We start from the raw sequence: 26,358 nt of genomic DNA, 5'->3' as shown, positions 1-26,358 counted from the left end.
GAAGCCATAGCATCTATCTCCTGAACTATTATGTTTGCTTCCCAAATACTTTCTCTGTTTCCACATTTGTTTATATAAAATGCATGCTCCCTGGTAGGCAGAGTGACCTCTTAAAAATAAATTATATCTAAGAATCCTCTTTCTGTAAAACCATTCAGTGACTTTCTACTGCCGATGGAATAAAATCCAAGTTTCTTCCCACATCCTTCATAATTTGACTGTTGTCTGACTCTCTGACCTCATCCTGCATCAATCATGTCCTTCCTCAATACTTGCCAGCCAGCCCTATTGGCCTTTCTGTTCCTCAGATTGACTCCTTATAATCTAGAAGAATGTTTAATACATATAAGATGCCCAATAACTCTTTCTTAAAATAGTAAATGTGATTGTGTAAGAATTTTTAAAAGATAAGAGCCTTAATGTATTGATAGTAAAACCTCACATTGGAGACCTTGTGGTCTGGAACCAAGGACAGTGCAAATTGGCTTGAATTAAAAATGAAATATTCTGTGCATGCTCATGATGTCATTTATAAGGAGTACCACCACCATTAAACTGCTATGCTTGGGCTGTTTAGATAGTTAAAATCTAAACCTCTTTCCAGTACACACCAATGAACATGTGATGAAATTTGTAAATTCTCCCCTCTAAAATAAAGCACACTTAAAATATTCAAAATACAATTTCAGAGAAATAAAGAAATCTTACAGCCTACCCATGAACTATAGAGAAAAAATCTTTGGGCTTCAGGGTATCCTTAGCTACAAGGTAATTGGAAGATAAATTGTACAACAGGGTAAACTATTGTTGAATTAAGAACTAGAGAGAAATTCAAGGTCTAATCAGAGGTTATAGAAAGTTAAGATTTAGAGAATACATTTCAGATTCAAATCTTCCATTCTTGACATCACAAATATGAAAAAGACTATATTTTATAAGTGATTTACTACCAGACGCAGCAAGTTAGTGCCAGAGCTGTGACAAGATTCTAAATCCTTCAGCATCAACCACTTTTTTTTTTTAGCATCAACTACTTTTGCTTTATCACAGCTTGAGGCTTGTTTGTGCTGGGGAATTTTGATGGAAAATGAAATAAAACCAGGAACTGGAATTACAGGAGACCTGACCTCAGATGGACCTTACTTCCACAATTTCTCTAGAACTTTGTCCCCAAGTCTGTCAGGAGTCACAAAATAATTCTATATTTATGATATTTGTACATATATGAGATACCACGTAGAGTCTAGAGAAATACTACACAGATTTAGAAAAATTATGTCTGTATGCTGCTAAGCTGCTAAGTCACTTCAGTCGTGTCCAACTCTGTGCGGCCCCGTAGACGGCAGCCCACCAGGCTCCCCCGTCCCTGGGATTCTCTAGGCAAGAACACTGGAGTGGGTTGCCATTTCCTTAGTCGTGTCCGACTCTTCATGACCCCATGGACTGCAGTCCACCAGGCTTCTCCATCCATGGGATTTTCCAGGCAAGAGTACTGGAGTGGGGTGCCATTGACTTCTCCATATGTCCGTATACTATGTCTCCAATATATGTCCTAAAGACTATATGTGTGTGGGTGTACACACACACATACACACACACACACACACACACACACACACACATCCCAGATTACAAAAGGGAAGTCATGAGTCTAACATTTTACTTCAACATTTCGTACTTGATATTGCAAAATTAACACAACTTTTTCTTATTAGAATGCATAAAAAGAAGAACAGGAAAAAGGAACATATTTCTATCAGTTACAAATTATGCGGAGAAGAATTTCAGGCATTCTGCCATTGGTTGTAGATGCGTAGCCGCCAAGGACATTTATGATGAAGAAAGCATTTATTTAGAGTACAGGTACTTTGCTTTGGAACATAGTGTTCAAAGTACATTTTTCTCCTGCCTTTCAGATGATTGCATTTTAAAGAATAACTTAGCTGGACTTTTTCAGAAAGTAATCAAAATAATTATAAAAAACCATTAGACAAGCAATGCTTATAATAGCTGCTTGATTATTATTCCAAAGCATCTTTAAAAAATCAACATTTGATAGAGACATAGAGTAATAATATTTTTCCTAACTGGGTAGTTTACAAAATTCCTTTGTCTGCATCTTTTCATTTGACCTTCAGAACCATCCTGTGTATTGTGCTTTGTGCGCAGTCGTGTCTTACTCTTTGTGACCCTGTGGACTGTATCCCACCAGGCTCCTCTGTTCATGGGATTTTCAGTCAGGAACACCAGAGTGGGTTGCCACTTCCTCCTCCAGGGGATCTTCCTGATTCAGGGGTTGAACCCATGTCTCCTTTGTCTTCTGCATTGCAGGCAGATTCTTTAGTGCTGAGCCATTGGGGAAGCCCAATCCTATATGAGAGGTGGTGGCTGTTTGTTCTTAATTTAAAGATGAGTAAAAAGTTGTTATCATTGAGTGAGTACACATCAGAGGAAAGGTATAATAATTGTTGTTAAGATGCTGAGGCTAATAAATACAATGTTAGGATAAGAGAAATGCATAAACTAGATGTTCAGCATAACCACAGATCTTTTTTATACATAAGATGATTAACTGAAATGTATTAAATGTCTAGGACTCTTGTCACTTCTGAATCTGACTTTACTCTCTTTCTTGGCATGTACCTACTCATGAGAATATTGTTTCCTTAGATTTGGATGGGCACATGTGAGAGATGGATGGAAAAAGAAAAAAAAATGTATTCATCAGACTGTAATTATATTTCTTCCATCTCTTTCTCCAAATGATTACCTCCCATCTTTGAAACACACACACACACACACACACACACACACACAAGCTTTTTCCCCCCTTTTAATATAATTCTCACTTTGACAAAGAAATAAAGAAAAATAAGATATTAACCTTTCAAACTCTGACCTTAGAATGTCAGACTAGATAATTTCCAAGGAATTATTTTGGGAAATATCAATTCAATTAATTGCCTTTAGTGGAAGTCACATGGTTGCAATTTCAGCCAATACTTGAAATGACATGCGCGAATCTGAGACTATTTTAACAACACCAATAGTAACAAATGATGAGTTACAATTTTTTAGTCATTTCCTTTCCAAGAATTTACTGTCTTCCATTTGAAGATCTTCTTTTTATTAAAAATTAGTGTCTTTTTGAATTATTTTAGAAATTTCTTGAATGTAATTTAAAATAAAACAAAAATCCCCTTTTAGTACCCATAAAAGCAGGTTGCTAAATTTGTTTAAAATATACTCAACAAAATATTATATGACCATTAAATGAAATGCCTCTCTTTTTTGCATTAGTAGAAAATGATTCAACAACTATTCTAAATTAGGTTTCAGTTCAGTTCAGTTCAGTTGGTCAGTCGTGTCCGACTCTTTGTGACCCCATGAATCGCAGCATGCCAGGCCTCCCTGTCCATCACCAACTCCCGGAATTCACTCAGACTCACGTCCATCGAGTCCGTGATGCCATCCAGCCATCTCATCCTCGGTCGTCCCCTTCTCCTCCTGCCCCCAATCCCTCCCAGCATCACAGTCTTTTCCAATGAGTCAACTCTTCACATGAGGTGGCCAAAGTACTGGAGTTTCAGCTTTAGCATTATTCCCTCCAAGGAAATCCCAGGGCTGATCTCCTTCAGAAAGGACTTGTTGGATCTCCTTGCAGTCCAAGGGACTCTCAAGAGTCTTCTCCAACACCACAGTTCAAAACCATCAATTCTTTGGTGCTCAGCCTTCTTAACCGTCCAACTCTCACATCCATACATGACCACTGGAAAAACCATAGCCTTGACTAGACGGACCTTTATTGGCAAAGTAATGTCTCTGCTTTTGAATATGCTATCTAGGTTGGTCATAACTTTCCTTCCAAGGAGCAAGCCTCTTTTAATTTCATGGCTGCAATCACCATCTGCAGTGATTTTGGAGCCCAGAGAAATAAAGTCTTACACTGTTCCACTGTTTCCTCATCTATTTCCCATGAAGTGATTAAAGAGTACTATTTAGCAAAAATTAGTATTACATTCACATGAATTCAATTTATTGATAGAATATTCTTGGCTCTAAAAATCAGGAGCCTGAATGAATTCAGATTTTATTCTAGGGGCAATGTGAAATCACTTGGGACATTTATACAGGGGAATGTATAATCTGATGTCCACTTTGAAAGATTGTTCAGATTGATGTTAATATGGAGAGGATAGATTATGGGGGAAGAGTGTTAGCAAAGCAAAATCAGATGAGTGCATCAGCCTCGATTTGGACAACTTAAAACTGAGTCTTGATCTAAATAATTGGAAGACAACAGTACTTGGGAATTTGGCAAAGTGCTAAATTTAAAGGCATAGCATTTAATTAGCTACTGCCAGCTGTCTTATAGGAATATAGATCTTTTCTTGAGTACTGTCAGTTTTTGTTTTGTTTTGTTTTTATTTTTTTATCTTAAAGGAAAAGATGTAAACTCTTTTGACTGTCAAATATCAGCAACAAATTACAAATTATTCAAAAGAAACACTTTGAGAGCTAAGCAGAACATGCCTCTAGATTGAATTTAGCCAAAGGGTCTTGGTTTGCAACCTCAGAGGTGAATTGACATTTCTGAGCGAGCCTCTTTTCCTTAATGAAGATTGAAACCTATTCTAGGGAATTATTTTCAGTGACACAGTTTTGTTCTGCAACTATATTACTCTTGTTTTCTCTATTACCTAGCTCTCCATACTATATAGAGAATTATATACAAGATCATCCACCCATCCAATGCTGAATAGACAATTGTCAAAAAAAGAGATGGAACAGATTATAGATAACTTTCTCTCTTCATTATTTCCTTTCCTTTTTACCAGGCTGGGGATTAGGCAATAGAGTATAGAAACCAGTAATTTATATCAATGAACTATAAAGAGAACAGTTCATAGATATGTTTATGTTGGACTTTTTATTCAAAGCTAAATAACTCTCTGTGTACTTGCTATTACTGGAAAAGTCCAGAAAACAAGTAATCAGCTAAGACTTAGGGAAGTTGTGTTAGAAGATTGAGACAGCATTGCTCCTATTTCTGACTTTTATGTAAACCAAAGCCAAAGATCTCAATCTTCTAAAAGAATCATAGTTTGGGACTATCTCATGAATTATATATGAACTGAAGTAAGTTATGCTTCACTTATGAGGGCCTAACATAGTACTTAATCTGACAAGTTAGATGCTCAAAAAATGTGCACTAACTGATGATTCCCAAACAACTAAACTACTGGTTGATGTTGACAATGTTTCTCCACTGACCTCCCTCTAACCCCAACCCAGTGGTAAATTCTTACTTTTGAGAAAAATATTTTCTTTTTTTAATCACAATCTTCATCAGTTTTTTTTTTTCTTTTTCAGGCTGATGTTATATTGATCTTCTCAATCCATCTCATACCAATTGGTAAGAAAATCTAGTTATAAAGCCTTGTCACTGCTAATTTCCAGATATTTAGCTTGGATTTGCTTCTCATCAGCCCTGAGCCAGTTCCAGGCTAATCTAAGCCATCTCTTCCTGCCTAGTGTACTGCAGTCATTTACCATTTGGTCTCTTTGATTCTACTTTCCCTGATGTCTATTTTTCATACAAAAATCAAGATGATCTATTTTAAATATAAACCACATCATGCCATCATTCCCCTGCTCAAAACACAAGCAATGGTTTCATATCACAAATTAAACAAATCTAAAACTCCTTAAGATTGTTCTCAAGTCTCTATGTGATTATATCCTTACCTAACTTATTCATCCTTTTAAAAGTATATCTCTTGTTCACAATGGTCTACCTTTCTGTTTCTCAAATCTGGGGATTCCATCTCTTGGCATTTGCCGTTCCCGTCAGACCACTCTTCCCCAATATAGTTTCTTGTCTTATTCTACTTCATTCAAATGGCTGCTCAGATAGTACTTTTTCCAAGGAGTGTTTCTTTAAACAAATATATTGGGGTATAATTGATTTACAGTGTGTGTTAGTTTCAGGTGTACAGTGAAGTGAATCAGTTATACATATACATCTCCACTCTTTTTTGTTAATAGAGTCTGTTCTCATATAAGCCATTACACAGCACTGAATAGATTTTCCTGTGCTATACAGAAGGTTCTTATTGAAAGTGAAAGTGAAAGTCACTCAGTCCTGTCCAGCTCTTTGTGACTCCATGGACTGTAGCCCCATCAGGCCACTCTGAACAAAGCATTCTCCAGGCAAGAATACTGAAGCGGGTTGCTGTGCTCTATTTTACATATAGTAGTGTGTATATATCAATCCAATGTCTCAATTTATCCCACTCCCCACTTTACCCACTGGTTAAAGGAGCCTTTCTTTATTACTGTATCTGGTAACTTACATTGCTTATTCCCATCACTTTGTTTCCAACCTGATACATATCACAGTAGGAAATAATATTTTTTGTTTTTTTATTAATTATCTTTCTCCCAACTAGAATGTAAGCACCCAGAAAACACAAAGACCTCATGTATCTTGATCCCTGATGTGCCTCGTACAGAGAAGATTTTGATGAATATATGTTGAATTGAATTGATTTAATAGCAATCATTTTGGGTAATATTCCTAACTAAGAAAACTCAAACTGTTTTAGCAGTCCATGGTGCTTATTAAGCATCTACCATGTGTGGAGAATTATGATGACAATTTTGAAAGATAAAAGAGAAATACAAAATCCTGTAAAACTCTTTGTCCTTAAAATTCCATCACAATTTCTATAGCAATTGTGTCACAGAACACTCAGTCTTATAAAGCAGGCAAAAATAGAGTAAGCAAGGGCCAATAGGTACAATTATTCATAAAACCAAAGGAAAATATTTAGTTTTATTCAAATCTACTTGGCACTAGGGACAGATTATTTCCTTATGCCATGAAGGAGAATACTTCTGTGTTCCACAATTTGGAGATCTTTTAAAAATATATTTTCAGTACGGAGATAGATTTTTTCATTTGTCTTTCAGATGAATAATATAAATTATAAAAATTTTCTTTGTTTACTTGCCTCAAAAATCAGTCTTGATATTTTTTTCTGTTGTAAGTAACTGTTGTCAGCAGTCAGCTGTCAATCCATGAGGCAACTGAAATTAGGATGGAGAAACTAACTGTGGTTAATGACTTCTTAATGGATCTCTAGTTGCTGATCAGAAATACTTACTTTGATTCAAAGCTGTTTTCATTATAAATCATCTGCTCTCTGCCCCTGATGCTAGAAAGTCTTAGGTTATTAGTCTAAGGTCAGATATTGTATTTCATTCAAATAAATTTTCTTAACTCCCACTTTTTCTTGGCATACTGTCCACGTTTATTCAAGTCAAGTTGGTTAGAAATAGTCATATGCTATCAAAAAACACTACATAATCTTTCCAGAATGTATTTTCTGTTGAAGACTGGTATTTATCAATAACTTTAATTCTTAAAAGGATAGCTTTAATGTAAATACTTGTATATCAGTATTTTTCTCTAGCTTCAAAATATTATCTACATGGAAGTACCAAAGAGAGAAATATTACCAGGTAGATTTTTTTTTAAAAAAGAAAAATAAAACATATCTTGATTTTTCAAATTGCTTAGAAATTAGCTATTAGGCTTAATGTTAGAAAAAGAGGCGGCAGAAGTGGCGAAACAGAAGGAGGAGCAGGAGAGACTACTAATACCTCAAATGGTGTTTTATTTTGATGTGGACATTTCAGATTTTATCTTTTTAAAATTAACCTATTATTTTAATCATACAGTGGAAAAATCCTATACTGAGACATGTTTGGAAAACCATGCATTTTAGTGAAGTAACTGTTCTTAGTATTCTTGATAGAACTTAGACTGCTGAGCCTCATCAGGAGATTTATTGAGACAAAAAATAATCTTGGAGGATTTCCTATAGATTTTGCTCTCACATTGTCAATATATAGAGATATGTCTCTAATTTCACTTGAGTTTCACTGAAAATTACAGGAGTAGAATTTTACACAGGAGGCCCATAATGCCCAACAGAATCAATCTGAGCTGATATCTTACTGTCAAGTAAGAATGAAGAGCATCACGTTTACCTATTTCATTGAGTTTCAAAGTCCAGGTCCAATCACTAATCATTACCCAAATCATAATCCCAAACTATTCAATACCCCATTTTGTAACTTCTCAAACCTTTCTTGTATTTCTCTGGAAATGAAGATATACCACTAGCAAATATTTGGGAAAACCTGAGGCCCTACAAAGGAAAAGAGAGCTTTGTTTTCTTCCCATTGCCATTTCTAGGCAATTTCTCCTCCCTCTAATTCCAAAGGATGCAGATCCTTTGCGGAACTTGTCATCAAATTATGTCACTTTCTTTCCTTATCGCCACTATCTCTCAATCTTTAGATCACTCTCCCCTTACTATCTGAAGATTTTAAAGGCTCACTTACTTTCTTCCTATCACTCTTGCATTAATTTTTGTGACTCTAGTTTCTATATGGATGATTCATCCAATAATTATCTGGGATATATAGGAATGGCTTTGCTTAGTCACAAAGTAGCTAACTATACATCTAATATCTTGAGACGCTTCCAGACTCTCCCAAAATGGCCGAACCATTTTACAATTTTCACAAGCAGCATATGAGGGTTTCAATTTCTCCACAGCCTCATTAATGCTTATTATTATTTCTGTATTTTATTATAGCCATCCTAGTGCACGTGAAGTGGTATCTCAGTTGTAATCTTGATATGCATTTTCCTGATGGCTAATCTATTGTTTCTGTGAAAGCAAATACCCAAAAGTTTAATCCCACATTATCTGCTACTATCTCTCGGTTTCACTGCTGATTTCTTTCCACTCAAACTCTAAATCCCCTTCATGAATCACAGCCTTGGTTTTACCAGTAGTCATGTATGGATATGCACTCCAGTACTCTTGCCTGGAAAATCCCATGGGTGGAGGAGCCTGGTGGGCCGCAGTCCATGGGGTCGTGAAGAGTTGGACACGACTGAGCGACTTCACTTTCAGTTTTCACTTTCATGTATTGGAGAAGGCAGTGGCAACCCACTCCAGGGTTCTTGCCAGGAGAATCCCAGGGACGGAGGAGCCTGGTGGGCTGCCGTCTATGGGGTCGCACAGAGTCGGACACGACTGGAGCGACTTGGCATTTAGCATGTATGGATGTGAGAGTTGGACTGTAAAGAAGGCTGAGTGCTGAAGAATTGATACTTTGAATTGTGGTGCTGGAGAAGACTTTTGAGAGTCTCTTGGACTACAAGATCAAACCAGTCAATTCTAAAGGAAATCAACCCTGAACATTCATTGGAAAGACTGATGATGAAGCTGAAACTCCAATACTTTGGCCACTTGATGAAAAGAACCAACTCATTTGAAAAGACCCTGATACTGGGAAAAAAATGAAGGCAAAGAAGAGAAAAGAGTGGAAGAGAATGAAATGGTTCAATAGCATCACTGACTCAATAATGTATCTGAGCAAACTCTGGGAGATAGTGAAGGACAGTGAAGCCTGGCATGCTACAGTTCACAGGGTTGCAAAGAATTGGACACAACTTAGCAACCAAACAGCAGCAACAACAAACTCTAAATGTTCGAATATCATGGTTTTATCTTTTTTTTTTTTTTTTTTTGGGTCTAGGTGATTATGCCTAGTCCTTCTGTTTAACCAATACCATTATATATGCTAATGCCAAATAAAGAATGCCATCTGGCTAAAGGCTCCAGGAGTTGAGCCTTGATTCATTTAGGAGCCTGATGATACTAGATGTTAAAATCCTAAATTTATTTTGGTAACATTAGAGAAAGTAGATCTATATTTTTAATATTGGATTGTGTATATTAGAAGACTGAGGAGGGTTAATTATTTTTTAATCTGTCATCATATGCATCTATTTTGGGGGTAATCAAAGTACATATATCATATCTTAAGTTACTATCATACTCTGTGGTACTGATTTAATAAGTTATTAAATCAGATAATAGACTAAGAAGTTATAGAATAGCATACAGAGAAAAATAACTCAGATGTTCAATTTGGATAAGTTGCAAACCATGTGGGCTGCAGTTGACTCACTGGAAACCAGACAGGTGGATCAGATAAGCTCTGGAGCCACCTGCAGCTTTAAAACTATGAGTTGTCTCCAGTGATGTGTATTTACTCTAAAAATCTAGTTATATAAGACCTTTACTGGAAGTATTTGACTTCTACTGCCAGGAAATCTTTGGCACTTTAAATGTGACTATTCTTTTGGTACTTAGGAAAGCTGCCAGAGAGTGAATAAACTTTAAGTACTGAAACTTTCTGTTTATTATCAAATACAGTAAAAGCAGAAGTGACTTTTATCATTCATAACAAATAATTAGCTAATTAACTACTTTGTTTCACAGAAAGTGATAATTTTAGACAAATGAGCTATTCAGTTTCTGTATAGTTTTGTTTAGTGGTTCATGATAAATGTTCCCACCACTCTGAGTCTGCTAATTAAGTGAAGCTTCAAATACAAGGAGCTAAGCTGACACTAGATTCTCAGATCACATAATAACTCACTGGCTTTCAGCACCAATTTGTCAAGGTTAATCTAACTTTCATGGAGTGAGGAAAACAAAATGAGCATTATGCTAAAATTAGTTATAGAAAAATAGGAAAAGCAAACTGAAGAAAATCTCTTGACACAAGGATAATAGTCTATTAACAAACCCTTTGCCTGTTAGAGAAAATGGAGTTGCTCAGTCATTCAGTTGTGTCCAACTCTTTGTGACCCCATGAACTGCAGCCCACCAGGCTTCTCTGTCCATGGGATTTCCCAGGCAAGAATACTGGAGTGGGTTGCCATTTATTGGTAATTTTGAATATAGTATGTGAAAAAATTAGTAATTATAAAGCCCCAATCCAGATAATTTTGATGGCAGTTATTGCTCTGTCAGTGGATTAGTCACTTTCATTCTTACAGGCCAGTGTGTTTGCATGAACGTGTCAAAACATATTCATGACTGTAGCATTAAAAGGAAGATAATGGATTTCTGGGTATAGAATTTTATGGCATGCTGATGGGCAAAGTGAGGTACAGAAGTATTTTATATCCTTCTGACTACCACTACTTATCAAAGAAAAGTGCTTCTACCAATTGCAGCTATTTAGAGTTGAAATTTGTTATGCTAAACTTAGTTTTTCAGATTTTTGGAAGACAATGGAATAAACATTATCATGTGTTAAGTTCCTACGAAAGGAATAATTTTTCTTCTGTGTATTGATAGTTCCCCGTTTCCTTTGCTGAGTAGTACTCCATTGTATGATTGTACCACACTTTGTTTCTACATTCACCTGTTTATGGAAATGTGGTTTGTTTTTGCTTTGGGGCTATTATAAATAAAGATGCTATGAACATTTCTATACAGGTCTTTGTTAATACCTATACTTTCATCTCTTTGAAGTAAATAACTAGGAATGGGATGACAGAATCATACGGTAAATGTATAATTTTATGGGAAACTTTTGAAATGTTATACAGAGTTGCTGTACAATTTTGCCTTCCTGCCAGTAATTTATGGCTTGCTGATGGTTGGATGACATCACTGACTCAATAGAAATGAGTTTGAGTAAGCTCCGGGAGTTGGTGATGGACAGGGAGGCCTGGCGTGCTGCAGTCCTTGGGGTTGCAAGGAGTCAGACACAACTGAGTGACTGAACTGAACTGAACTAATTGTTTGGTATTGTCAGCTATTGTTACTATTATTATTTTAACAATTTTAAGTAAGTAGTTGTATCTCATTGTCATTTTAATTTGCCTGTCTCTCTTATCCCTAGGTCAGGAAGATAACCTGGAGTAGGAAATGGCACCCCACTCCAGTATTCTTGCCTGGAAAATTCCATGGACAGAGGAGCCTCATGGGCTACAGTAGTTGCAAAGAGTCGGACATGACTGAGCACACACATGCATATTATCTTCCAATTTTCTAGTTAAAGATTCCAGCTCTGGAGATTTTAAAAAAGATTTAGGATGTTTATTGTCCATTGTCTTCACCTTTTCAGTTCAGTTCAGTTTGGTTGCTCAGTCGTGTCTGACTCTTTGTGACCCTATGAACCACAGCACGCCAGGCCTCCCTGTCCATCACCAACTTCCGGAGTTCACTCAAACCCATGTCCACTGAGTCAGTGATGCTATCCAACCATTTCATCCTCTGTCTTCCGCTTCTCCCCCTGCCCTCAATCTTTCCCAGAATTAGGGGCTTTTCCAATGAGTCAGCTCTTTGCATGAGGTGGCCAAAGTACTGGAGTTTCAACCTCAACATCAGTCTTTCCAATGAACACCCAGGACTGATCTCCTTTAGGATGGACTGGTTGGACCTCCTTAGAGTCCAAAGGACTCGCAAGAGTCTTCTCCAACACCACAGTTCAAAAGTATCAATTCTTGGGCACTCAGCTTTCTTTATAGTCCAACTCTCACATCCATACATGACTACTGGAAAACCATAGCCTTGACTAGATGTACCTTTGTTGGCAAAGTAATGTCTCTGCTTTTAAATATGCTATCTAGGTTGGTCATAACTTTCCTTCCAAGGAGTAAATGTTTTTTAATTTCATTGTTGCAACCACCATCTGCAGTGATTTTGGAGTCCAGAAAAATAAAGTCTGACACTGTTTCCACTGTTTCCCCTCTATATGCCATGAAGTGATGGGACCAGATGTCATGATCTTAGTTTTCTGAATGTTGAGTTTTAAGCCAACTTTTTCTCTCTCCTCTTTCTCTTTCATCAAGAGGCTCTTTAGTTCCTTTTCACTTTCTGCCATGAGGGTGGTGTCATCTGCATATCTGAGCTTATTGATATTTTTCCCAGCAGTCTTGATTCCAGCTTGTGCTTCCTCCAGCCCAGTGTTTCTCATGATGTACTCTGCATATAAGTTAAATAAACAGGGTGACAATATACAGCCTTGACGTACTCCTTTTGCTATTTGGTACCAGTCTGTTGTTCCATGTCCAGTTCTAACTGTTGCTTCCTGACCTGCATACAGGAGGCAGGTCAGGTGGTCTGGTATCTGGAGGGTCTCAATTCTTTCATGCCTTCTTAAGCAGGTATCAAATATTAAAGGTTACTTCACTGAAATGAATTATTTGATTTTATGCAAAATGGGAGATTTTGACTTAGTTTAGTAGATGCACAGCTACTATATTCAATATATTGTATATTATCTACTATATATTGTATTGTATCTACTATATACTAATATATTGTATTAGACATTGTGAGGAATTCAGGTAAATCTAAATTAGGGCCACTGACTTTTGATAGCTCACAATATAAAGTAGATTATACATAGAGTGAGAGTTGTATGTGGTGTTTGAAAGCAGACAGAGCAACAGTCTAGGCTCTGGGGGTTTGAGAAGATCAATTATATGCCTTTTCCTACTGGTTTTGAGACCCATTGAGTAAGAAACACAGAAGATGGAAAAATGAACGCTAAAATGTTGGCTTGATTACTGAGAAAGCAACCTTAAAGATATAGCTTTAGAACCGCCAGTAAGTGAGTTTCTGAATGGTTTGTGCTTGTTGGACATTCCTGGTCACAAGGAAGGTGATGCTGGCGCTGCCTGTCTTTAAAGAAAACCGGCCGAGGCCAAGCTTTCTACCTAAGGTTTTACTGGTGGATTCAGTGCCAGGAGAATAAGAGTGACAGGAAAAGGGGAAGCGATGGGTTGGGAGAGAAGGAAAGCAAGTGGAAGTGGTGGGTTCCTTTACCAACCTGTTCCAAGCTTTGCATGAAACCCTAACTGATGTTTGTACCCAGGTCACTTTTCTAATGGACTTCCTTGAACTGCTGATACTCAGAAATGAGAATTGAGGGCAGAGGGAAGAGAATGTATTTGCTGGCTCCCTCCTCATTCCTGTTTATCATTGGATAAGTTTTCACATGGGTCATGAATTCCCTCCCACTTCTGAGGGGTTGTCTGACTTTCTGGGCAGCCTCAGAACCCTTCTGGCTCTGTTCCTGGAGTATTCTCCAGAACATCTAAGTTCCACTCTCCTCTTACTTTGGGCAGTCTCTTAAGAAATATCACTTTTTAAACGTGAGCCTAATGGGTTCCTCACCTTTAACTGGCTGTCAGAGATGTGAGCGATTACTTCCAAGACAAAACCTCTACCCTGGGTGCTCTGTGTGGATCAAGCACCAGGTCCCTCCATATAAGGGATACGCACTCATCTTTCATGTGGCTCCATTGAAGCTACAATTCGCTAGACTTGGAGTTAAGAAGCAGTACTCTCTACCACACACCTTTAGGATTAACAGTTAAACATTAGATTTTCTCTAGAGAAAGTCACTTAAATAAGTGTGAAGTGATATCTCAGTGTGGTTTTGATTTGCATTTCCCTTATAATTAGTGATATGGAGCACTGTTTCATATACCTGTTGCCCATGTGCCTGTCTTCTTTGGAAAATATTTATTCAGGTCCTTTGCTCATTTTAAAAAATTTGGTTGTTTGTTTTCTTGTTACTGAATTGTATCAGATCCTTTTATATGTTGAATATTAACTGCTTCTCAGATATGTATGACTTGCAAATATTTCCTTCCAATCTATGGATTGCATTTCATTTTGTTGAGTATTTTCTTTGCCATTCAGAAAGTTTTGATTTGATGTATTGCCACTTGTTTATACTTTTGTTGCCAGAGTTTTTGGTATTATATATGAAAAAAAATGAATCACCAAGTATGCTGTCAATGCTCTGTTTTCTCTAGGAGATTTATAGTTTCAGGTCCTATATTTATTGGCTATTGTCAAAAAAGCACAAAATGTGGGTAAGGATGTGAAGAAAGGTGACACATACATTGTTGGTAGGAATGAAACTGGTAGAGCTACTGCGGAAAACTGCATGTAAATTCAAAAAAAAAAAAAATTCTGCCTGCAATGCAGGAGACCCAGGTTTGATCCCTGGGTTGGAAGGATGCCCTGGAGAAGGAAATGACAATCCACTCCAGTATTCCTGCCTGGAGAATCCCATGGACAGAAGAGCCTGAAGGGCTACAGTCCATAGTGTCGCAAATAGTCGGACATGACTGAAGCAACTTAACACATAGCACCATTTGATCCATCAATCCTTCTTATGGGTATATACCCCAAAGAAATGAAATCATTCCCTCCAAGAGATTATCTGCATTCTTGTGTTCAAAACAGCATTGTTCACAGGAACCAAGAAATGGAAACAACCTAATGTCCACTAATGTATTAATGGATAAGGAATATATATATATATATATATTCTAGTTTTAAAGAAAGAGATCCTGTTATTTGCAGCAATGCGGATGAACCTGGAAGAAATTATGGTAAGTGAAATAAGCCAGACACAAAAAGAAAAAGATATTCATGATTTCACTTATATGTGGAATCTAAAAAAAAGTTAAATACATAAAAGCAGAGAATAGAATGGTGGTTACCATGGTTGGGGAGTTTGGGGAAATGGGGAGACTTTGCTCAAAGGGTAGAAAGTTGCAGTTATGCAAGATGAATAAGCCTATAGATCTGATGCACAGCATGATGAGTATAGGTAATAATACTGTATTGGATATTGGAAATTTGCTAAAAGGGTAGATTTCTGGTGTTCACATCACGAAATAAATAGAAACAGTGAGGAGACAATATTTCAATTAGCCTAACTCTAGTTATTATTTCACTGTTTACATGCATATCATGTTATACATCTTAAATATATACAATTTTTTTTCAAAGTTTAAAATAAAAATTAAAAGTAAAAGAAATCCATTTTAGAAAACTCTTCTATCTTTTGCAATTCTTTTGACTCTTTTATAGATTCATTGTGGAAATCATTTTAGAATAATGAAGCCAGTTCTCTGACATTTCCTTTGAAAATATGCATCTTGGTCTGCCAGGGATCTCACTTGGGAATTTCATATCTTTTGTATCTTTCTGCCTAGTCAAATATTCAAATTTGACCTTCTGTTAAATCTGAGTACAATGCTTTAGAGCTTGAGTCTTGGAGCCAGCTGGCTCCTTCTTCTACCTATGTGACTTGGGGAAAATAACTTATCATCTCTATGCCTCTATTTATCATTTGTAAACTACACATAACATCATAGTCCTTGACACTATTATGTAAAAATTGACTAAAAGTTTGATTTTAAAATATCACTACTAGTTGACTGATGGTCTCTGAAATTTTTGCTTCCATAATAAATTTTCCAGTAAGAAATTATATTCTAGAAATGAAATTCTCCCTTCTCTCATAAAATAAAAGTCAAATAAACATAAACTGATAGCTGTTTCCTTCCCATTTTTTTTTCTTGGCCTCAGTCAGTCAGTTTGGTCAGCTTTGAAGAGCTGCAGCTGGGCGGTCCTTACTGGAAGGTGTATAGCAAATTTGGTGTCTTGAAAATTGATAAAACTCAAAGTCACTCATGTGTCAAAGTTCAAAATATTACAAACCTTGTTAAACATCTCTACAGCAGTGGCTTTTCCTAAAGAGAATCAGTGTTCCTACCTTCCTATTATTTTAATGAAAGTCATGAATGACCTGCCAGAGTGACAACCCAGTGGCCAACCCCCAGTGTTCTCCTTAATTTAATTATCAGGAACACTTGCCATACTTCATCATTTTTTCCTTAAACACTTCCACTGGCCCTGGTTTTCCTGCTACCTCATTGGTCACTCCTTCACAATTACCTTCACAACTTCCTCCTTTTCTGTTCAGCCTCTTGGTTTTGAGTGTCCAATGATTAATCCTTGGTTATGGTCCATTCTCTGCCGATGTTCATTCCCCTGAATGAGAGAGATTTCATTAACTCTTTTGACTTTATTTACAATTTTTTTTTTTTAACGAACAGTTACAAATTTCTATTTCTGACTCAGACCTCTTTTCTGAGATTCAACTTTATATCCCCAATTACCTACTCAACATACTCAACAGCACAGCTGTGATGTCTGACCCACATCTGAAATAGAACTTGTCCACTCCTTCACCTGTCAGCCCCCACCTCCCACCCAAAACCCAGTTCTTTCTTCATCTTTTGATCTTGGTAACAGCTACATTCTTCCAACTGCTTAGGCAAAATCCCTGGAGTCATCCTTAAATTCTCTCTTTTTTCATAACCCACATTCAATTAGTTCAGAAGTCCTATTATCTTTCCCTTCAAAAGTATGTTCAGAATCTGACCATTGCTCACAACCATCACCATCATCATCTAGTGAATTCCTACAGTCACCTCCTGATCATTTTCCCTGTTTCTACCCTTCCCTCCCTTAAATTCTATTCCCAATTCAACAACCAGCATAACCATTTATAAACATCAGGTTGTATCATTCCCCTGCTTAAAGTTTCCCATAATATTACACATTCACCTAGCCTATTACATTTTTTTAAATGTGCATGCTCAGTTGTGTCTGACTCTTTGCAACCCCATGAACTACAGCCCACCAGGCTCCTCTGTCCATCGAATTTTTCAGGAAAGAATTCTGGAGTAGGTTGCCGTTCCTCCCCCAGGGGATATTCCCCACCCAAGGATTGAACCTGCATCTCTTGCATCTCCTGCATTGGCAGGTGATTTTTTTTTTTTTTTACCACTAGCAACATCTCTTCTACTCTATATCCCCAAAATTCTACTCTGAGGCACATCTCAAGAGACATGAATATACATGACAATAAAATGACTTTACAAGAATAGTCAAAGCAGCTTTATTCCAAAATAGCCACCAACTAGAAACATGAACTGGAGAATGGAGTCTTAAAAATCATGATATGTCCATGCAATCAAATAACATACAACAAAATAATAATAATTAGCTCCTGATACATTCTATAACAGAAATATAAGTCAAAATGTCAAAACATTGTGCTGAGTCAAAAAAAAATAAAGCCAGACAGAAATTACTATGCATCAAACATTTCCATGTATATGAGTTACAAAGCATGCAGAACTAATCTATGATGAGGAAATCAGAATAGTGGTCACCTCCTTGGAGGTGTTGGTATAGACTGGGAGGAACAGAGGGAAACTATCTGGAACCATGGTAACAGTCTATGTCTTGATCTGGGTGTGTTTATATAAGTATAGATATATATGGGCAAATTCAATGAAATAAGATACTTGTATCTAACTATATATAATCCGTATTTCATTTTTAAATGAATTAAATTTTGCTACCAAGTGACTCTAAGAACCTTACACACCCTAAGACTCTCTTTGATAAATGCGGTACTGACATTCTCCAAGCCTGTGCCCTCAAAGATGCTCAGAGACATATTCTCCAGGGGCACTTCATTTTACAGATGTATTTGGTTATTTTACACTGTCCAAGAGTAGCAATCTGAGTTAAATTCACCCATTCCAATCTGTTTTAGTTCGCTGATTCCTAGAATATCGACATTCACCCTTGCCATCTCTTGTTTGACCACTTCCAATTTGCCTTGACTCATGGACCTGTCATTCCAGGTTCCTATGCAATATTGCTCTTTACAGCATCGGATTTTGCTTCTATCACCAGTCACATCCACAACTGGCTATTGTTTTTGCTTTGGCTCCATCCCTTCATTCTTTCTGGAGTTATTTCTTCACTGATCCCTACATCAAGGCTGTATATTGTCACCCTGCTTATTTAACTTCTATGCAGAGTACATCATGAGACATGCTGGACTAGAAGAAACACAAGCTGGAATCAAGATTGCCAGGAGAAATATCAATAACCTCAGATATACAGATGACACCACCCTGATGGCAGAAAGTGAAGAGGAACTAAAAAGCCTCTTGATGAAAGTGAAAGAGGAGAGTGAAAAAGTTGGCTTAAAGCTCAACATTCAGAAAATGAAGATTATGGCATCTGGTCCCATCACTTCATGGGAAATAGATGGAGAAACAGTGGAAACAGTGTCAGACTTTATTTTTTTGGTCTCCAAAAATCACTGCAGATGGTGTCTACAGCCATGAAATTAAAAGACAATTACTCCTTGAATGAAAAGTTATGGCCAACCTAGATAGTATATTCAAAAGCAGAGACATTACTTTGCCGACTAAGGTCCGTCTAGTCAAGGCTGTGGTTTTTCCTGTGGTCATGTATGGATGTGAGAGTTGGACTGTGAAGAAGACTGAACGCCGAAGAATTGATGCTTTTGAACTGTGGTGTTGGAGAATACTCTTGAGAGTCCCTTGGACTGCAAGGAGATCCAACCAGTCCATTCTGAAGGAGATCAGCCCTGGGATTTCTTGGGAAGGAATGATGCTGAAGCTGAAACTCCAGTACTTTGGCCACCTCATGTGAAGAGTTGACTCATTGGAAAAGACTCTGATGCTGGGAGGGATTGGGGGCAGGAGGAGAAGGGGACGACCGAGGATGAGATGGCTGGATGGCATCACGGACTCGATGGATGTGAGTCTGAGTGAACTCCGGGAGATGGTGATGGACAGGGAGGCTTGGCGTGCTGCGATTCATGGGGTCGCAAAGAGTCGGACACGACTAAGCGACTGAACTGAATTGAAGAGTAGCAAAAAGATATTTTCTCTTTTTGGAAAGACTTACCCTGATTGTAAGTCCCTTAGTCCACTATTAAAAAAAAAAAAAAAAAGAGGAAGAATTCATTAGATTGCTTTCCTACTTAGGAATTGATCTCCCTTGTTTGAGGTCTGTGAGAATGCGCTTTATTTCTTGGGCTGTGGTTGTGCTTGTGAGATAGCCTGTACTTAGTGGAGCTGGTTTGGCAATGCTTTGTCCTCTGTGGAAAGTTGTGCATGTGGATTGACAGATTTCTGCAGAGTAAAAGAAAGCTTCTTGCCCCACCTAACACCAAATTTCTGTTTTAAGTTCTGCTTGGGTATGCCATGACCCCATGCCCCATGTAGATTACTTCTTGCTAAACTCAGCTGCAATGGTCTACAATTTCTAACACCATCAGAAGCAAACATATCTGCTAAACAGGAAGAACTTTGGCACATGGTACTCTAACACTTATTTGACCCTCCCTGGGCTCTTATAGGATGAAGGGTTAGAAAGCTGATGGATGTAGAAGCCCCCTTGTCTCTGGGGTTTCCTGAATACAGAAAAAACAAATAGTCAAATGGAAAAGCACCACTATTAATATTAATGGCTTGGCAGTACATGATTTCATGCTACCTAACAATGCCATTGTTTTCATTATTGTAGATTGTTGATATTATTTATATTATGGAGCACTTACTAAGTGTCATGCAAATTTGGGTATTCTTTTTCTTTTGCCTAATAAGTACTAACTAGTTATGATTTAAATTTATTTTTTCCTGTTTATATCTTTCCAAATCATTATTCCAATTATTTAATATTAATTTTCTGACTTAAAAAAAGAATTTATCATAGTGTAGTTGATTTATCATGTGTAACTTTCAGATGTGCAGCAAAGTGCACTAGTTATGCATATAACCGCTCTTTTAGATTCTTTTGCCATGTAGGTCATTACAGAGTATTGAGTAGACTTCCATGTACCATAGAATAGGTCTTTGTTAGAAAATATGACTGGGCTTATTTACAAACAGAAATAGTATTACAGATGTAGAAAACAAACCTATGGTTGTTGGTGGTGTTTAAATGTGAAGTCATGTCTGTTTCTTTTGTGACCCCATGGGACTGCAGCCCACCAGGCTCCTCTGTCCATGGGATTTCCCAGACAAGAATAATGGACCAGGGAGAAAGGGAAAGAGAGGGAGTGATAAATTGGGAGACTGGGATTGACATATACACACAGCTATATATATATATAATAATATATATATAAAATAATATATATATAATATATATATTTATATATATAAATATATATATAAAATTTAGGTATTCCTGATATAGATAATTGTCACATTTCTCTGAGTTTTGTCATTATCCCTATTTTGCAAAGGAGAAAGTGAAGCTTAGAGCAATTAAGGAACATGTTCCAACATCATTTGACCAATACATACTCCAGCATGTACTTTCAACTACAGCCTTGGGTTTAAAATACAGGCCATCTGGTGGATCCCAGCTATTTACAGTCTGGCAATTTTTAGATCTTTTTAACTTTGGTTTCCTAGTATATAAAATCTTCTACCAATTAAGCAAGGCTTAAATGACTCAATATGGGTCAAGCGCCAACCACTACTCTGACATATAGTAAGTGCTCAAGTAGTAGTTACCACCAGTTTCTCTCCTAGTTTTGAATGTTAGTACACATTCATAGTTCCAAAACTTCAAATTTGTCATGAGTTCTTGATTTCAAAACAATAGTTCCATGATGAGACACATATTAATTGAGAACCATATGGATATAACAGCACTGGTTTTGTTACAGACTGTACAATGAATCTACAATCCCCTGCAAATGACAAATTGCTCCTGCCAAATGGAATAAAATTTTTTAAGTTTTATAATAGATGTATCTATAGAACACTACATTCTTTTAATAGCCTAGGATGTAATGCCATTTGAGCAATTGGTTATTCCAAAGAAAGTAGTCTTTCATTAACTTGTATATTTAAAATTTTAATTTCATTTTAGCTTTAATTTTTCATTTAAGTTTGAAGACCATTTTCCTGGGTAGTGAAAACTGAACATAATAGAGGTGTCAATAATTTACTTTTTCTTGTTATTTTTGGAGTCAGGAAAATCTGATGCCAATAACTCCTTTACTGGTCATAAAACCTCTGCAAATTGCCTAACTTCTGTAATCTTCAGTTTTCTCTGTGAAAAATGGGACTGATAATAATGATCTTGCAGGTTTTTTTTTTTTTTTACTGTCATGATTACACATGAGGTTTTAGCTGAGTATTGTTTGAGTAAGAGATATACCTCCAATATCTCTTTCCTCTTCCATTTGCAACTATCCAGTGTTTTATCACTTACTTGTACATTTTCTTGTGGCCACACAGCTAAAATACATTTTTTCTTTATAGTTTTTCTTAAACCTGAGTTTTGGCCTTCTTGATCTATTCTTTAGGGTTTGTAATATACTTTTATGTTGCTTTTATACTTGTTTATACGACCCATTCTATACAGTCTTAAAATAAAAGATCATAAAACAACTCTCTGGGTAGGTGTGTTGGTGTATTTATCTATCCCTTTCACATTTCCTTTGTAATTTCACTTTACGGTTTACTATTCTTTTGGAGTAGGGTGCTTTTTTTGACTTGCCTGCCATAGTTTATAGGTCTCATTCCTCTTAACTTTTAGATTAGATGCCCAAAACTAAAGTATAAGACAAGTCGGAATGTGCTTATCTTTATTGTTAACTATTTAGAAACTAATATAACCTGCTATTTTTCACCCAGGTCTTTGTCACATCCACCTAATCCTCAATTTCTTATAATTTAAAATTAAATTCAAATAAATAAGCCCTCACTTTTTGTTTCTTCTGCCTTTAGGCGAGTAAAACCCTATCATTAGGAAAGAATAATACTTTTATTGGGCACTTTTAACCAAATCTAGATTTCTAAGAGATGTTCACATGGTTAAAGTCCAACAATACTACTGGGTCTTGCCCCTGAAATATTTTTAAAAATAGCTTCTGGGAAGGCTCGTATGAATCTTTCATCTGACAGGCCCTTAACCAAATTAATTCTATTGGGAAATGGACTTTCTAGGGCACTGAAAGGCTGGAGGCAGAGATATTATTCAGAGGCAACTGGGCAGTGAGGAATTCCACTTTCTCTCCTGCAAGAGGATATGATTTTGCTATGAATTTGGCTCCAAAACAGGGTGAATACTTTCTTCTAAAGGCATAAACTCTTTGTTTAAATTCTTCCTGAATAGACATAAAAGCTTTGAATGTAAAAGGGCTGAGGCACAATGAAACTAAATCATCTCAGATCTAGTAGGTTTTTTCCTGTGTAGATACCAGTATCTCAGTAGAATCTTTTCTTTTTGATGTGATTTTTTAATTTCTGTCTTTTAAACAGATACAATGTTTTCCTTGATTCTACAGTTCAGTTTATCAGCATTTTGACTTTTATTAAAAACAGCTTGATTGAGATATAATTCATACAGCAAATAGTCTGCCCATTTAAAGTATATGATTCAATGATCTTTAGTATATTCACGGAGTTGAGCAACCATCACCTCAATCTAATTTTAGGAAATTTTGTCCCCCATAAAAAACCCTCAGACCCATTAACACTCTTCATACCTCCCTGCTTCCTCCAGGTTAGTAATCACCAGTCTACTTTCTGTCTGAATAGATTTGTTAAACAATTTGTGTCTATTTAACAAATCAGTAGCATCTTGACATTAGGAATTCTAAATGACAGATGTAGAGAAGCTGATATATACAGTATCTGCTTCTGTGGTATGGGCATCCTTCACTGGTAAGATGTATTGGAAATTATTCTGACTGAATAAAATAGAAACTCTCTTCCTCTCCTGCTGTGTGTGAATGCATGTGAGCATGAACACACACACATATGCATGGACATGTGAGTCTTTTGTAATAAGCAACTCACCGAAAATGGATGCAGTTGGTAACAGAAGTGAAACTGGCAAGAAAATCTTCATCCTCCATCATCATGATTTACTACTGAAAGATATTTAGGAAGCTGAAGGAAGAAATAGTGATTTTAGGATGCTATAGGGGAGAGCAGGCAGTCTATGCGATGAAATCACTAAGTTGTTGAAGGAGGTTTTTCTCGTGAAGTTAAATCTGCAGAATGTATCCACTGCTCCTTATCACTAACCAGTCCTGCTCAACAAGTGAAGAACTGCATTAAAAGCAAGATAGACCAAAGTGTGGGCCTTTTACTCTCTTAACCACATCAGTCAAGGCCGTTGAAAATCAAAGCAAGGAATGGTCTAATGCAGTCCAAGTGTTTAAAATGGATAACTTTACCTCAATGCCTGGGATGGTTATTTAGAGTATACTAGATGGCTCAAGGACACTATCTATGTCAGAAACATAAAGCAAGATGGATTTCAGTGAAACTGTATCCCACACCATTGATTAAAGCTTCAGCTCACTTCAGTCACTCAGTCATATCTGACTCTTTGCAACCCCATGGATTGCAGCATGCCAGGCTTCCCTGTCTATCACCAACTCCCAGAGCTTACTCAAACTCGTGTCCATTGAGTCGGTAATGCCATCCAACCATCCCATCCTCTGTTGTCCCCTTCTCCTCCTGCCTTCAATCTTGCCCAGCATCTGGGTCTTTTCAGATGAGTCAGTTCTTTGCATCAGATAGCCAAAGTACTGGAGCTTCAGCATCAGACCTTCCAATAACTATTCAGGACTGATTTTATTTAAGATGGACTGGTTGAATATCCTTGTAGTCCGGGGGACTCTCAAGAGTCTTCTCCAACACCACAGTTCACAAGCATCAATTCTTTGGCATTCAGCTTTCTTTATAGCCCAACTGTCACATCCATACGTGACTACTGGAAAAAAGATAGCTTTGACTAGATGGACCTTTGTTGGCAAAGTGATGTCTCTGTTTTTTAATATACTGTCTAGGTTGGTCATAACTTTTCTTCCAAGGAATAAGCATCTTTTAATTCCATGGCTGCAGTCACCATCTACAGTGATTTAGGAGCCCCCCAAAATAAAGTCTGTGACTGTTTCCACTGTTTCCCCACCTATTTGCCATGAAGTGATGGGACCAGATGCCATGATCTTCGTTTTCTGAATGTTGAGTTTTAAGCCAACTTTTTCACTCTCCTCTTTCACTTTCATCAAGAGGCTCTTCAGTTCTTCTTCACTTTCTGCCATAAGAGTGGTATCATCTAGTTATCTGACATTGTTGATATTTCTCCCGGAAATCTTGATTCCAACTTGCACTTCATCCAGCCCAGCATTTTTCATGATGTACTCTGGATAAAAGTTAAATAAGCAGGGTGATAATATACAGCCTTGACATACCCCTTTCCCGATTTGGAGCCAATCTGTTGTTCCATGTCCAGTTCGAACTGTTGCTTCTTGACCTGCATACAGATTTCTCAGGAGGCAGATCAAGTGGTCTGGTATTCCCATCTCTTTAAGAATTTTCCACAGTTTGTTGTGATCCACACAGTCAAAGGCTTTGGCATAGTCAATAAAGCAGAAGTAGAATTTTTTTGGAACTCCTGCTTTTTCGATGATCCAGCGGATGTTGGTAATTTGATCTTTGGTTCCTCTCCCTTTTCTAAATCCAGCTTGAATATCTGGAAGTTCACAGCTCACATATAGTTGAAGCCTGGCTTGGAGAATTTTGAGCATTAGTTTGCTAGTGTGTGATATAAGTATAATTGTGCAGTAGTTTGAGCATTCTCTGGCATTGCCTTTCTTTGGGACTGGGTAACCTGGGTTTGATCCCTGGGTTTGAAAGATCCCCTGGAGAAGGGAAAGGCTACCCACTCCAGAATTTGGCCTGGAAAATTGCATGGACTATATAGGCCATGGGGTCACAAAGAGTCAGACATGACTGAATGACTATCACTTTCACTTTTCTTGGGATTAGAATGAAAACTGACTTTTTCCTGTTCTGTGGCCGCTGCTGAGTTTTCCAAATTTGCTGGCATATTGCGTGCAGCATTTGCACAGCATCATCTCGTAGGCTTTGAAATAGCTCAACTGGAATTCCATCACCTCCACTAGCTTGTTCACAGTGATACTTCCTAAAGCCTACTTGATTTTGCATTCCAGGGTGTCTGATTCTGGATGATTGATCACACCATTGTGTTTATCTGGGTCATGAAGATCTTTAAGGCTTAGCCACCAAGTTACTCAGAGAAGGATAGACTAACATATCTTTGGTGATTATGGTGGTTTTGCTGAATTTAAAAGTTCAGATTATAGTATATGATAACTCACATAAAGATTTGAACTTTTTAACTAAAGTTTTATATGGCTACAAGTAGTACAAAATTCCTGTACTTGTCTTTATAAGAAAACCTCTAAAGTATACTATTAACTGGTTGATATTGGGAGATAAGTGAAAGTAATATGGAAATGGCATTGCAGTTCAGTGATACCATAATCTAATTGTCTGGTTGTCATTTCTGAGTTTTCTTACGAGTCAACATTTTGAGCATTATGCAAACATATAGAAAATATTTTATGTAAATTGCCAGTGTTTGGCTTTCAAAATAGTAATATTAGGCATACTTTAAAAATAATTCTTGATATTAATTTAGTTATAAATTTTGACATTTAGAATTGTTCTTTGGAAATTTGAATGAAAAATATTGAGATGATAAATATTTATCTAATACCTACCTAAAACCTTGAAGAAATTAGAGTTTGATAGTAAAGATTCTTAAGTTAAAAGTTAATCATGATTCTAGTGTCCATGAAAATAGAGAATTTTGACAGTCCTGAGACTGTTTCTTTGTCTCAAATTGTACTTGAGATATAAGGAAGTCTATTCTTGAATATACCACACTTTGGTTTCACATGAAGAGAACTTACTTT

This window comes from Ovis canadensis, chromosome 9 (genome assembly GCF_042477335.2).
Source record: "Ovis canadensis isolate MfBH-ARS-UI-01 breed Bighorn chromosome 9, ARS-UI_OviCan_v2, whole genome shotgun sequence".
Taxonomy (NCBI): domain Eukaryota; kingdom Metazoa; phylum Chordata; class Mammalia; order Artiodactyla; family Bovidae; genus Ovis; species Ovis canadensis.
This window is presented reverse-complemented; position numbering follows the sequence as displayed.